The following is a 13,129-nucleotide window of genomic DNA, read 5'->3' as shown; positions in this document are numbered from 1 at the left end:
TGATTTGCACTTGGTGCTCCCTTGCTGGACACTAATTCAATTAATTCAGTTAATTAATTAACACAAGCTGACCTCTTGCATTTCTTGGCCAGGGGCAGGATTTACCACTCACGCGGTGAATCCTCTGCTCGCCTGCCCTTGTGGTGTGGCATCTTCTGCATCCCTTTGCTGGTGGTGAGCATGTCCTCGTCCCGCGCCCCTGAGTCAGCACTCTGCTGCTGGCGTGCTATTTCAGCTTGGGGAAAAAAAAAAAGGAGAAAGTTTTGGTATTTAAAGTATTTAAGCAGATGGAAAGCCACAAACTACAGTCGGTGGAGGGAGCGTGTTTCATGACTAACAAAATATGCCAGGTAGGCCGTTCCACTTGAGATATTTTCAGGAATATAATCACTTTCACACATCCTCATAAATTTGCCAAAGTGTTAGTTTTCCCCCATATGGATGGGGAGGATGCAGCATGTCATGACTGTTGCACGGCATCTTGAATACTGTGTCTTCATGATGCATTTTTTTTCCTTTATTCCCCCCACCCTGGCTGTAATTGTAGTTAAAGTTTGATTCACCCTTCCTTATGATTACTGTAGGCAGAAGGTCATCCTTGAGCATTTTGGTGAGACAGCTCCTTGGACAGGGCAGGGGAGAGGAAGCAGCAATTAAATCTCTAACAATACCCCCAAAAAAGGGCTGGGGTTGGACTGGAGCAGTGCCAGGGATGCTGTCCCTGGTGGGGTACCAGCAGGTGATAAACGGACGCTCTAGGGGTGCCCCAAAGGCTGCATCCTTCCCATTGAGCTCCTTTGAGTAGATGCTCCAGCGTCACACTGGGGTAAACAAATGCAAAATATTTTGAAGTCATTCAGTCTCAGCATTGGATTCTTTCTTTTCTTTCTGGTATCATGGCAAAATTAAATAAAAGGACCCGTTTTCTGCATGTTATTGATCTTTCACTCAAAATCTGGGCCCTTTTCCAGGAAAAATGAGCCCTTTTGTGAACAAAGAGACAGGCACCTTCCCAACAAAAGTCAGCTTTCAAATCCAGTGTTCTGTGTGTTTGAAATTCCATGTTTCTGATAGGAAAATATCAATTTCACTCAAATTTGCAGAGTGGTGATGTGGTGGGGTGGGAGACGACCCTGAATGGATTGATGAGCACTTGAAGGCCAGATTGCCAGAGGGATTTAACAGCAAAATAAAAAGCAACCTTGTCACTGATTTTGAGCAGCTTGTGTTTGAATCCAGAGCCAGGCTGTTGGGCTGGAGCTGGCCCTGCTGTCCTTTTCCCTTGGGGACCTAGAGCCTTCATTGTACACTGTACATGTGGCAGGAGGGCTCAGCCCATCTCCTCTGACCAAATCCCAACCTTAGTGGTTGGGAGATATATATATATATCCCCTTTTTTTTTTTAGCATGGTGGTGGCTGGAGCCAGGCTCTGAATTGGTGTGTGTTGGCCTTGCTCCGTTACCTTGGTTGGATGCCCCACTGAGAGCTGCCTGCTGGTGTCTCAGACAAGCTGGGCTTTGCCAGCAGTGTTTTACAGGTTAATTTGTCAAATCTCTGTAGCTCGATTATTTGTTGGTGGAGCCCTTGGGAATTGCTGGGGAGGAGATGCGTTACGCTCCCTTGGACCGTGCTACCACACGGATGCTCAGCTGTCAGGCAGGGCTGCCGAGCTGGGTGTCCTAAACATGTTCATAGTGCAGCCCATGACATTACCCCATGGTAATGGGGGTGGCCATGTTCCCCTGCTGCTGCATCCTTCAACAGCAAGCAAATTGGGCTTTTTTCATGTGTTCTCCCTGTGACAGCAGTGGTGCTCCAGCCTCACTGTGATGCAGAGGGGTTGGAGGTAGCACTGGCTCAAGGGCATTGTTCCCAGGGTTGTCCATCATAGAATCATGGAATGGTTTGTGTTGGAAGGGACCTTAAAGATCATCTCATTTCACCCCCCTAGCATGGGCAGGGACACCTTCCACTAGAGCTGGCACTCTGCTCCTTGTCCAGTGCTACATGGAAAGTTTGCCTGGTGCCTGAGCAGAGAAGTTTCCCCCTGCCCCAACAGGATTGGTCCCAGGGCTTTGCTCCTGGGCTGCGTGTGTAAGCTTGCTTATCTTTGGAAAGGCACGGCGGCGCTGACAAGCAGTGCAGGAGATGGGGGCAGTACGTGGATCGTTTTTAGCAGCGCGCACGCACGGAGCAGACAGCTTGGGCATGTTCCAAAACACTTCCCACGCCCCCAGGCTGAATTTTAAGAAGCTGGGGCATCTGCACGTTCAAAACGCTACAGGGTGGAAGGGAAAAAAGGAAAAAAATCCCCAAGGCAGGCAGAGCAGCCAGCGCGTGGAAGGGGCAGGCAGCACCCAAAGGCTGATGTCTTGCTGCGGAAGGGAGTTTGTTGCAAAGGCTGAGCAGCTCCAAGCCGCTCTCCGGAGGGGCAGAGCACAGGTGAGCGTGGAGCAGCGGGTGCTGGCTTGCAAGCTGGTCTCGCTCTTGGTTGAGTGGGGGGAATGGGAAGAGGAGCTTGAGTTACCCAGGAACGGCACCCGGGTGAGTGCCTGTTCCTCCTGTCCATCCGGGGTGGTGCAGCCTTTGAGGAGCTCCACACATTTGGGGGCCCCAGAGCCTTGCAGTAAGAGGGGGGGTTTAGTGGGGGGGTAATCCTGTCTTCCTTGTGATGGGAATGAGTCCTGTGCTCATCCTTGCCTTTGGTGTTTCCAGGGGCTGCCTGGGATCCTGCCCATTAATAGCAGGAGATACCCCACTGCTTTCTTTCTGTGGGGCAGCCTTGGTATGCAGGACCAGCCTCATCCCTTTCTGCATCTCCTGGGGAAGATGAAACGAGCAGGCAGGGGGCAGGGATTGACGTTGGGAACATGCAAGCTCTGAGCTTGCACTGGCTGGCTGAGGGCTATTTCACCCCTACCTGGGGCAGGGTGGGATATCCAGCCTGAGCAGGGAACCTCTGGGGGATGGCGGACAACCTGTGTGTGTGGTCCAGCAGAGTCTTGGATCCCCTGAAGTGATGATCTGGAGCTCCTTTCTGAGTCCTGGTGTAGCTTTTGATATGTAGCTTCAGGCTGTGGAGGTTGGGAGGTTTCGGTGCTGGGTGACCAGCTTACGTGCTGAGAACAGCCCCAGTTCTTGCTGTTGCTGCTCCCTTAAGATCCAAGGTCCCTGCTCCTGGTGGCGTGGGGCCTCGGACGTCTTGCACTGAAGCATCAGGAAGGGATGGGTGTAAATCTGGAGAGCCCAAGCTGCCGTCCACATTGCTCAGATCACCGATCTGGTGTGCGCTCTGTGATCCAAGGGTGGGGAGCGCACCCATCCGCGTGTTCCATTGAGATCCCATTGGCGCTGCTGATGAGGAGGATGATGGCGAGGCATCCTGGCAGCCTGAAGCCATCCTGGTAGGGTGGCTGGGCTCTGATGGCTCCCTCCCATCTCGCTGGGCCAGGCACTGGGGGATGCTCCTCCCGACGCATCACGTGCACGAGGGGCATCTTGCCAGCACTCCCCTTGGGTGCCTCCTGTGCTGCTCCTGCCTCCCGTGTGCCTCCTGTGCCGCTCCTGCCTCCCGTGCCGCTCGGCAGACACTCACTCTGGCAGCTGGCAGCTCATGCTCTGCCCTTCTCCTGGCAAAGCTTCTGGCTTATTTGAATGTGCCTTTTGCCTGGTGAGGAGACGGGGAAACTTGTGAGGAGCGAGAGCTAGAAAAGTCCACGGGGGGAGATTTAAATGCCTCCAAGATCAGAGTATTTTTCCTTTCATTTTGGGAAGAGAAGACTTCTTGGGAAGCCTCCACTTCCTAAGTATCCCTCCAGAAGAGGCTGAAACAGACCCTAAGTTACGCACTCTGTAAGTCTCTTGGTACCAGCAGAAGTAGTGCTCTCCATGGTGTCCTCATCCGCCTGGTTGCCTCATGGCAAGGAGCATCCTCTTGGCAGTGGATAAGTTCCTGGGGTCCTTCTGTCCCTTGTCCATTGGGTGGGCAGGAGTACCTTTGCACCTCTGGCATCCAGGGGAGGAGTACAAGGCCCTCCCGGTGTTAAACACAAGATGCTGTGCTGTGCCTCCCAGGGCGAGGAGGAGGAAGGCAGAGTGGGATAGGGATGGACCTGGGGTGCCCCGGGGGACTGGCTTGTTCCTGCTAATTAGCAGTATAACCAGCCATGGCACAGCCCGGGGCTCCTGGCAGATAATTACCTTGCTAGGTGCTGGGAAGGGAGCAGAAAGACTTCCTGTCCACGGGGACTTGAAAACTTCCCCATTTTTGAACAGATTTGGGAAAGGCAACTCAAAAAGAATAATATGGATATATATTTTAACAGAGCAATTTCTGCCAGGCAGGCAGGCCAATTCGTTACTGAGATGACATATTTGATTTTAGCTATAAGAATCAAGATTTTTTGGCTTTTCTCCTTTTTTAGTCCCTAGGGCAGGGGGTGGCTAAGTCGTAGGGAAGCTGGGGGTCTGCATGGGAACAGGCTCGGGGTTCTGGCTTCCTCCCAACTGAGTATTTATAAGCTCAAGGGTGTTTCATAGAGCAGGGGGAGAAAAATAAATCTGGGAGTGCCCCCAGTCTGCTCATTGCAGCTCGGTGAGGTTTCCATTGGGCCAGGGTATCCTACCATCCCTGTGCTGTGTGGCTGTGCAGACACTGCCTGGGGGCTGCCGGGGGTCCTGGCCCCAAGGCCGGCTGCTCCACTGCCCTGGAGACGGCTCCCTGGAGCTGCCCGCAGGTCCCCGCCAGTGGTGCCAGGGCTGTGCCGGGAACTGCTGTCCCTTGTGTGCTCCTTGTGCCCGACGGGTGGGATCGCTGCCGGCCAAGGAGCATCTGTGCTCTCCTCGCACCTCTCATCGGGGCCAGGGACCTCATTAGCTTCCTCCATCTCGTCTCTCCTCTGTTTATCTCCAGTTTTTCAAACGTTTGCCTGATTTTTTTATTATGTCTTTTTTTCCTGGCTCAAAGGGAGAAATGACGATGTGAGTCATGATAGGGCCTGACAGCTCCCTGCGTGCCCTGCCAGGCTCTGCCGAAATGGGGGCTGGGGGGCAGGGCTGCAGTGACTGCTGCCCATACAGGTCCTATTGCAGGGGGACACGGAGTGGGGAGCGGGGAACAGCCATCGCAGCCTTTCCCCCTTATCACCCATTAACCCTTTGGTCTGTGGTGCTTGGCGGAGCGTTTAGCAAAGCTCAGGCCTCCAAGGAGGGATTGCAGGCAGATTTGTGATTCTCCTTGGGAGAGAAGAGGGGACGTCATGACACTGGGTGGCAGGAGAGAAGCAGGGTGGGAGCAGCTTGAGATGAAAGCCCAGTGTAGCCAGCCCTGCCTCTGTGCACTGTCTATAGGGGATTTGGGGCCGTGCTGAGCTAGGGGAAAGCTTTTGGCCACATGCATGTGCTGTGTCCAGGAATAGGCTGAGATGACAGGCTTGTCTGGTCAGTGGATTTGTCCCCATTCCAGTGCACCCAGGATGTCTGCTTCCATGCAGAGTGGGGTCCCAGGCTGGTGCTTCCTTGTAGAGTGGGGTCCCAGGCTGGTGCTCCCCATGGCATCTCCCTGCTAAGGAGGACAACCACTTGGTACCAAGCCCAGCAGGATGCAGAGGATGGCAATTCCTCCTCTGCCTCCTCAGTCAGGGCTGGAGGTGCCAAACCGCGTCTCTCCATCTGCCAGCCGTGCCTTATTGGCAGCCTCAGTCCCCCTTCCTCCACACCCCATCTCCCTCTGGAAAACCAGCAGTAACTCTTAGTGCTGTCTCACGGATCATTACTTTGGAAATCTCAGGGCGAAGGGTGCTTGCCCATGGTCCTGTGTGGCTGGTGCCATCCTCTGCAGCCCATCACCACCCTGGCACTGCTCACTTAGAGGGCAGGGCCATCCTCACCTCTTCCTTGCTGCTCAGGGATGATCCCAGCATCTCACCCGTGCTTTTTATAGCCCGCGCTTCCCAGCAGGCTCACCAGCTGACCTGGTTACGGCCACGCCGCATTTGGGCTGAGCTCCCCTGCTCCCTCCTTGTGCTGGGGTGGGCTGCTTTGTCAGTGCTTGTCGGCACCCCAGGTTGCTCTCACAAAGACAGAAGCATCCGTCATCCTGCTCTTGCGTCAAGCATTTCCAGTCCAGGCTGGGTAATAGGGAGCTGCGAGCATGCACCTCCGGATCTCTGCTCCACGGGGATCCGTTCTCTTTAGCAGGTGCTTTTTCTCCCAGATGCTGTTCTGCAGAGAGGAAACGGGGACAAATTAGCATCCTTGGCATTTCTGGCTTTCCCCACTCCTGGCCTGCCTGCCTCCTCTCCCTTCTCTTTTTAAAGAGATTCAGGTCATGCCTGGAATTAGGGCTCCCTGAACTGCAGTGAAAGAGCATTTAAACTGCTTACCATCGATTAGATGGAGTAGTTGGGGTTTGGTTTGTGCCCCATCCCTCTCCTCAGCTTTGGATGGGTGTTCATAGCACATTACTCCTTCTTTCAAGGCATTTGCCGTCATGGGCTGCTCTTCCCTGTACAGGTGGGTCTGGGGACCCTGGGAGCTGCTCCCCACTTTGCACCCTGCTAGCAGCAAGCTGCTCTCGACAGAGAGACCTTGCAGGAAGGCATTTTATTTAGCCAGCTTCGTTTATCGTGGCACTCTGGCTGGGATTAGACACAGATAAGACGATCAATAAATCCTCCTCTTGGCTGAGATGTGCCGTGAATTTTTTGGGAAAGGGAAGGGAAAGGAGGGCACCCATTCAAAGGCAGCAAGACTGGCTGGAGGTGAGGGAGGGGACAGTCAGTGCTTCGAGGTGGTGGCACAGAGGGGACCCCGCTGTGATCCCACTGCCAGTTTGTAAGAAGACATCTGTATGTGGTAGAGGAGAAAAGAAACCCCGCGCTGCTGCTGCGGCTGGTGTGACTGTACCGCCTGAGAAAGTAGGTCAGGCTATGCTGCAGAGCCCGGCACGAGCCCCCAGCACAGCGGGACACCCAGCTCTCCCCAGGTCCCCCCTCAGCTCTCTGCTCACAGCTGGGCACAGCCAGCCCTGCACTGAAGGCAGCCGCTGTGGGGCTGCGTTGGCATCAGCCCCTCACCCCGATGTTTGGGCGGCTCTTTGGTGCTGCTGTGGTGGCTCTGGGTGAGGGTGGCAGTGTGGGATCTGTGCAAGAGGAGAGGCAGAGCTGGAGGGAGGACAGAGCGGGAGGGAGGGGATGCTGTGCTGCATTTCTCCTGCCTGCATCCCTCAGCTGCTCTCCTGTCTCCAGTGAGGATTTGGCTGCAGGAGGGATGTAGGATGCAACCCCAGCATCAGAGAGGAGCAGCCGTTTCTCTATCTTCCCAGAATTTTGGGGTCTCCCACTAGCTGGGGGTGGGCAAAGGTCAGGGACACACCTCCCCCCACTCCCCCCCCCATCCTTTCTGGGACTGTTTTCTGCATTGTCAGGGAGATTTGGGGAGGAAGAAAAAATGGTTAAAGGCAGAGGCTAATGCCTAAATCTGCAGGGATGTTGGGTGTCTCACAGGGCTTTCAAAGCCACCCTCAGAGGGAAAGGGGGAACAGGACAGGACGAATGATGGGGTTCCTATGGATAGGGCTCAGGCAGGACTGGAGGATGTCCTAGATTTGGCTCAGGAGGATGGCTCGTTCCATCATTACTTCCAGGAAGGTTTCTTGGCTGCTGGGGACAGGGAAAAATTAAGATGTGTTTTCAAGACTGAGGTATTCCAAGTGCAAATCCAGAGTGTCTCCCTGGCACAGCACTTTGCTGTAGCTCTAGGAACCCGTTCGGAGATGGAAGGAAACTTTGGAATTGCCTTTGCCACTGGACACATCTGGGCTGTCTCTCCCAGACACTTTGTGGGGAGGGATGCTGTGGGGCTGGATCACAGCCACAGAAGGATGGCTTCTGCAGCTGGGGGTGTGGGACTGCCAGGCTCAGGGAGGTGACAACCCCACACTAACGTGGCTCTGGTGACACCAGTGCCATGACCTGGGCAGGGACACTGTGTCCTCCGGCAAGGACCTGACAGATCTGAGAGGGCTGGTGGTGAAGACGCAGTGAGCTGAGTGAGGAATAAATTGAGTGTGTACATCACAGGCAGGTCTGGGCTTTATTGATTTTCAATGAAAGGCTGTGTCATGAATTTTTCTTTCCCACTGTATTTGCTGCAAAGCTGCATCTCGTCTCCAAGCATTAACCACTAACTAGGGAGCTCATTTTTCGCCCCCCAGGAGATGCCCCGGGGGGAGGCAGGTTTGCACATGGTCTTTTTAAGCGTGTGATGGATGCAGCAGCTTTACTAATCCAACACCAGAAGAGAAAGCCAGCATTAGCAGCGGAAAATGTTATGTCCAGCAGTTCAAGTGACTTATTGCTAAGGGGATGCGTGTGTGATGCATCTTATTTGATGGGCTGCTCCAGGATCCATCTGGGAATGGTGTCCTGCTGTCCCCAAGAGGGACAGGGCATCATATGGGTGTTGTCACTGCTTTTGCTGGTTTGCCTTTCCTTTCAATGACAGGTGGACTCTCAAAAGAGAGGGAGCATATTCCCTATGGGAAAACCCCTTTGGAAGCTCCTGTTGCATCCTGCTTTTAAACTGGTGTTCAGAATTTGGAGCATCTCTTTAATCTTGAAGTCATAGTTTTTAAACATTAAAGAACATTTGGGAATGAGTATAGCATGAAATGTTCTAGGAGACATTTCTCCCCAGCTTCAAAAACTCTTTACAGCTCTTCTTTGCTTCCTGATGAGTGTGTTGAGGATGTGGGGGAAAGCATTGAAACCAGTTGAGGGATTTAAAAACAGCTAACCAATGCAGAAAGTTGGAGAGGCTTAGGATGGTTTTGTCTGGAAAAGAGGTAATAGAGCGGAGGTATTTGCCTAGAAAAGAGGTGATGGAGAGATGTTCTACCAGGTTTTGGGTAGCACTGTGCAGTGAGGTGTGCAGTGACAGCAGCTTGTGTCCTCACAGGGAGAGGCTGGGAAGCCTTGCAGGGTTGGGAATTTGGTTGGAAGCTCCCTGGAAGGGTTAACTCTGGTGCCTGGATGTAACTGGATGCACTGAAGCTGAAGTGGAGCAGTATGCAAATCTATCCCCTTTCATAAACTGCTTAATTAGGCGAATGTTAATGAGACGTTAATTACTGTTGTGCCGGCGAATCCCACGGAACGGAGATTATGTTTCTCTTCAAACATCCAGTCTTAATTATAACTTGCGCTTAATTCCACTGTCTTGCTTGGGACGGAGCTGGGTAGGGAGGATGAGCGCCAGCTCCCATGGCTGCCTGCCCGCAGAGCATCTCCCATGCTTGCCCATGCCGTGGTGGTGGCTCTGGGAGGGTGGGGATGGAGCCGTGGGGGCAGCAAGGGTGGCTTTGGGGATGGTGGCTGCGAATCCTTCTCTTGCAGCCATCTCCTTGTGCTTGGGTCCAGCCTCGCAGCAAACCCTCCAGCTGCCTGCTGTGAGCAGGCCAGGGTGGAAGGTCTCATGTCACATGTGAAAGCTCCCATGCTTTTCCTTGTGGGCTTGAGAAGCCTTCGTGAAGTGCCTGTTGGTGCCCCGTGTGCTCTGCTCTGGAGGTGCCTGCCCCAGACTGGTCAGACTGGGGTAGGGAACGTGAGCATCCAGCATGTGCCCTGTCCCCTCCTTCCTCGCTTCCTGTTTCTACCTGCCTTGGCCTTCCCAGTAGGACTGCAAACACACTCTGTTGCCTGTGATTTCCAGTTCCTGTATGGGTTTTTGTGGCAAATTGCCAGAGGTCTTGCTTCCACAGTGCCTGGCACACATGAATATTTTTAAAGTATGGCTTCCACTTGGAGATCACCAAGAGATCACAGCAGCAATGAGCAGAGAAATGGCATCCCATTTTCAATTTGAACACCTATTATTATTATTATTATTATTATTATTATTATCTTACATGGCTTTCATTAAAGTTCGGGATAATATAACTCCTTCAAATGAGGTATTAGTGAGCCATGGAATCTGCATCCTCAGGGGTTTTTGGCCAGTTTTCCTCTGTACTTTGCTGGTTTGCTGGAACCTCTGGGCTAACAGCAAGGTTCCCTGGCTCGTTGCTCATTGCTGCCAGCTGGGTGGCAGAGAGGACAGCATCTTAAAGCTTAGAGCTTTTTTGGTATCCCTGTGGAAGATTTCTTCCAGTGGCCAGGCTCTTTATCCCCAGGGAGGTGTTTGCCTACCACTGCTGGTGGTGGGAGAGCCCATGGGCTGACTGCTCTGTTCCTCCTGGCACGAGCTTCTCACCCCCAGCAAACAGGATTTTAATCTCACACACAGTGGCATCTGCCTGCTCAGAGCTTATCGCCAGAAACCTGCAGCTGAGAGCAGCGACTGCTCATCCCAGGCCCTCTCTGATGGCCAGCGGTGTCTGGGGAAGCTGCTCTGGGGTCGGAGTCACTTTGGATTTCCTCTGCAGAAAGCGTGTTGTCCCCCGAGCGATGATTCTCCGCATTGAGTGTTTTCAATTACAAAGGGTGTCAGTTTAGGTTTCGTTTCCTGTGTTTTTTTCTTTTCTTCCCTCTGTTCTGACTCTGCTGTTTGATTTCCAGACAGATTTGATATTTCCTCTCCCAGCAAGCCGGCAAGCCCTGGGGACTCTTGTGGGCGGCTCCTTTGATCGAAGGCAATGTCCCTGTGAGAGGGATGGGCTGGGCTGGAGGACCAGGACCAGGGGCTGCACCCATGGCAGCACCCGTGGGGATGGCGCCACCAGGGCTCCGGCCAGCTCTGCATGCCTCTTCCAAACTCATCTGAACATGAATTTTTTAATCTCCTAGAAAGCTTTATTACCAGAAGAAATGTGTCCAGCAGCCAGGGAGTTTTGCTTTTTTTCTTCTCCTCTGCATTCTGCATCTCACAGTGTTGAAGCCTCTGTTAATTAATTAAGAATTAATTGATGGCAATTTCTTTAATTTTTAAAAATGGCAGGATCTAGCCATGTACCCCCCTCGCAGAGCTGCCTGCTGCTCCCTCCTCCCCTCTTGCAAATCTTGAACAAACAGAGCCCTGCTGCACAATCAACAGCTGCGTGGGAGGCAGAGCCAGCACTTTGCATATGATTCCAACCAAATACAGCGTGTTTGGGAAATAAGGGGACACCAAAGCCAACCCGAGGGGGACCAAGAGAGGTCATTGCCTGTGTTGAGCCCCCACTGCTAAGATGCCCCCATGTGTTGGTGGCTCCTGTGCTGCTTTTCAGAGCCCAAAAAATACCACAAGCAGGACCAGGTGCTCCAGTGCAGCCCCCTGGGATGCCAGCACCCAGGGTGGGTACCCAAGGGGAGAGTCACAGGCACAGAAGCAGGCAGGAGAGGAGAAGCTTTCACTCAGTGTTCTGCCTGCAGCTGCTTGTTGCTTCCAAATGCTGAGCCCAGCACCTGCTGGCTTTAAAATAAATAGAATGAGGACAAAAGAGAAAAGGTTTGGTTAAACATCTAAATTAGCCTTCTTGGGCTGGGAGCTGAACTGGGCATGGGGTAAATCCATTCCCACAGCACAGTGTGTCTGTACTGAGTGAGATTTTGAGGGATAAATGACTGTTTTTCGTACATTATCATGGCCTGACAGCCATGAGGCAGACAGAGGCAGTGCAAAGGTGATAAATGAGAAAGTTTGAGTTAACAAAGTGTAGTTTTCTCTCATTAGGGGGAAAGGAGTTCCCTTTACCACCAGTCCTTGGGCTTGTGCAGTTGGGATTGCTCTTGCCCTTCATTTCTCTTTTTTAAAAATGCCTGATAATTTGTTTCTTACTTACCTTTGCTTGCCAGGTTGATGGTATGATCCATGGGGTATGTCCTGGATGTGGGGCTCTTTGCTAGTGCTGGGTGTGTGCATGGGGATGCTGATGGGGGACAGGGATGCTCCTGGGGATGTCAAGGCAGGGAGATGTGCAGAAGGGGCTGCTTGGGGCTGTGGGAGCGAATCCCTGCTCCTCCAGGCAAGGGAGGGGGATGAAGTGTCTCCCCGGCAATCAGCCAGAGCCAAGAAAGCAGGTCTTCAGCAGGAACCTGCAATATTAAATAGTCTTTTAATGAAAAATACATCTGCTGTTGAGCTGCCTCGCGGCCTGAGATGCAGGCATGCTTTTTGGTTCTGCAATAGTTGCTGCAGGACCTTTTATTTTACATTATTTGAAACAAAACTGGAATCTATTTTTAATCCTTTCCCCCTTTCAGTCTTCTCTTGTCACTCAACCATCATGCTAACCCTGCAAAAGCTCAGTCAGGGTTTGAGAGAGACCAAGGGCCAGGCTACGTGCCCAGCTTAGAGCAGGAGGACAACCCATCCCTGCATGGTCCCTCTGCCCAGTGACCCTGGCTGAGGCTGTCCTGCTCAGAGCTGCTTTGCAAAGATGGAGCTGTGCCTGGCTGCCATTTAGTAGCTCTAGCTTTTCAAGGAGGGGGAATTTTGTGTTTACTGCCAGATTTGGGGCAGACTAGGCAGGATCTCCTTAGCCTGGATTTCAGATTGTCTTATGGCAATCCTGCCCGGAGGCAGAGGTAAAGGCTGGGTCACAACAGTTTGCTCTTTGCTAATGCTTTTCACACTGGGATTTCTTGGCAATTCCCAGAGAAACCAGCCATTGCAAAGCCCATCCTGCTGGTGAGGAGCAGAAGAGGCTGGGGAGGTGGGCTGGAGTCCTGTGCAGGGTATTTGCTGCCAAATACCTGCTGATGGTACATTTTGGCATCCCTAGGTGGAGTTTGTGTGTTTGGGCAGTGTCTGGCCCTGCCAGTGCCATGGGCAGCCCCCTAGAGCTGCCTTGCCTTTCCTGCCACCCACTGCCTTGCAGCCACAGGGGCCCCATTTATCTAGAGCAATGAGCAACTTTAGAAAAATAACAATAAAGAAAAGGTATGTGAGAAATATCTGTGAAATAATAACAGGATCCTGGGGATGGAGCTGCTTTCATCTGGGAGCTCTTTGCGAACTGCGGGTTGTTCCTGTCCCTTGTTAGTGAGGGAGCCGGGCAGCGATGCCTGCTCAGATCTTTCTTTCCTTTCAAGATCTCCCATGGCATCCCACAGGCTGGCAAGCCTGGGCCTTGCCAGCACATCCCTCCTGCTGCCTGCTGCTGAACTGGTTTTTAATCCCTCTAATCAGCACCACATCCAAGCCCAG

At 52.8% G+C, this 13,129-nt stretch overlaps 1 protein-coding gene across 2 annotated transcripts in view; it reads left to right on the top strand.

Moving 5' to 3' along the window:
• LINGO1 (leucine rich repeat and Ig domain containing 1) overlaps window positions 1-13,129 on the top strand; it is a 153,782-nt gene that overhangs the window by 25,349 nt on the left and 115,304 nt on the right. Inside the window, exon 1 of one of the 2 annotated variants that reach the window (XM_019293568.2) lies at window positions 2,329-2,443. The exons of the other annotated variant lie outside the window; for it this stretch is intronic. The gene's annotated coding sequence lies outside the window, so the exon portion shown is untranslated. Of the gene's footprint in view, window positions 1-2,328; window positions 2,444-13,129 lie in introns of those variants that run through there. 2 annotated transcript variants of the gene reach the window in all.

Source organism: Corvus cornix, chromosome 10, assembly GCF_000738735.6.
Source record: "Corvus cornix cornix isolate S_Up_H32 chromosome 10, ASM73873v5, whole genome shotgun sequence".
Classification (NCBI taxonomy): Eukaryota; Metazoa; Chordata; class Aves; order Passeriformes; family Corvidae; genus Corvus; species Corvus cornix.
Note: the sequence above shows the minus strand (reverse complement) of the source record. Positions and strands in the feature narration are given on the sequence as shown.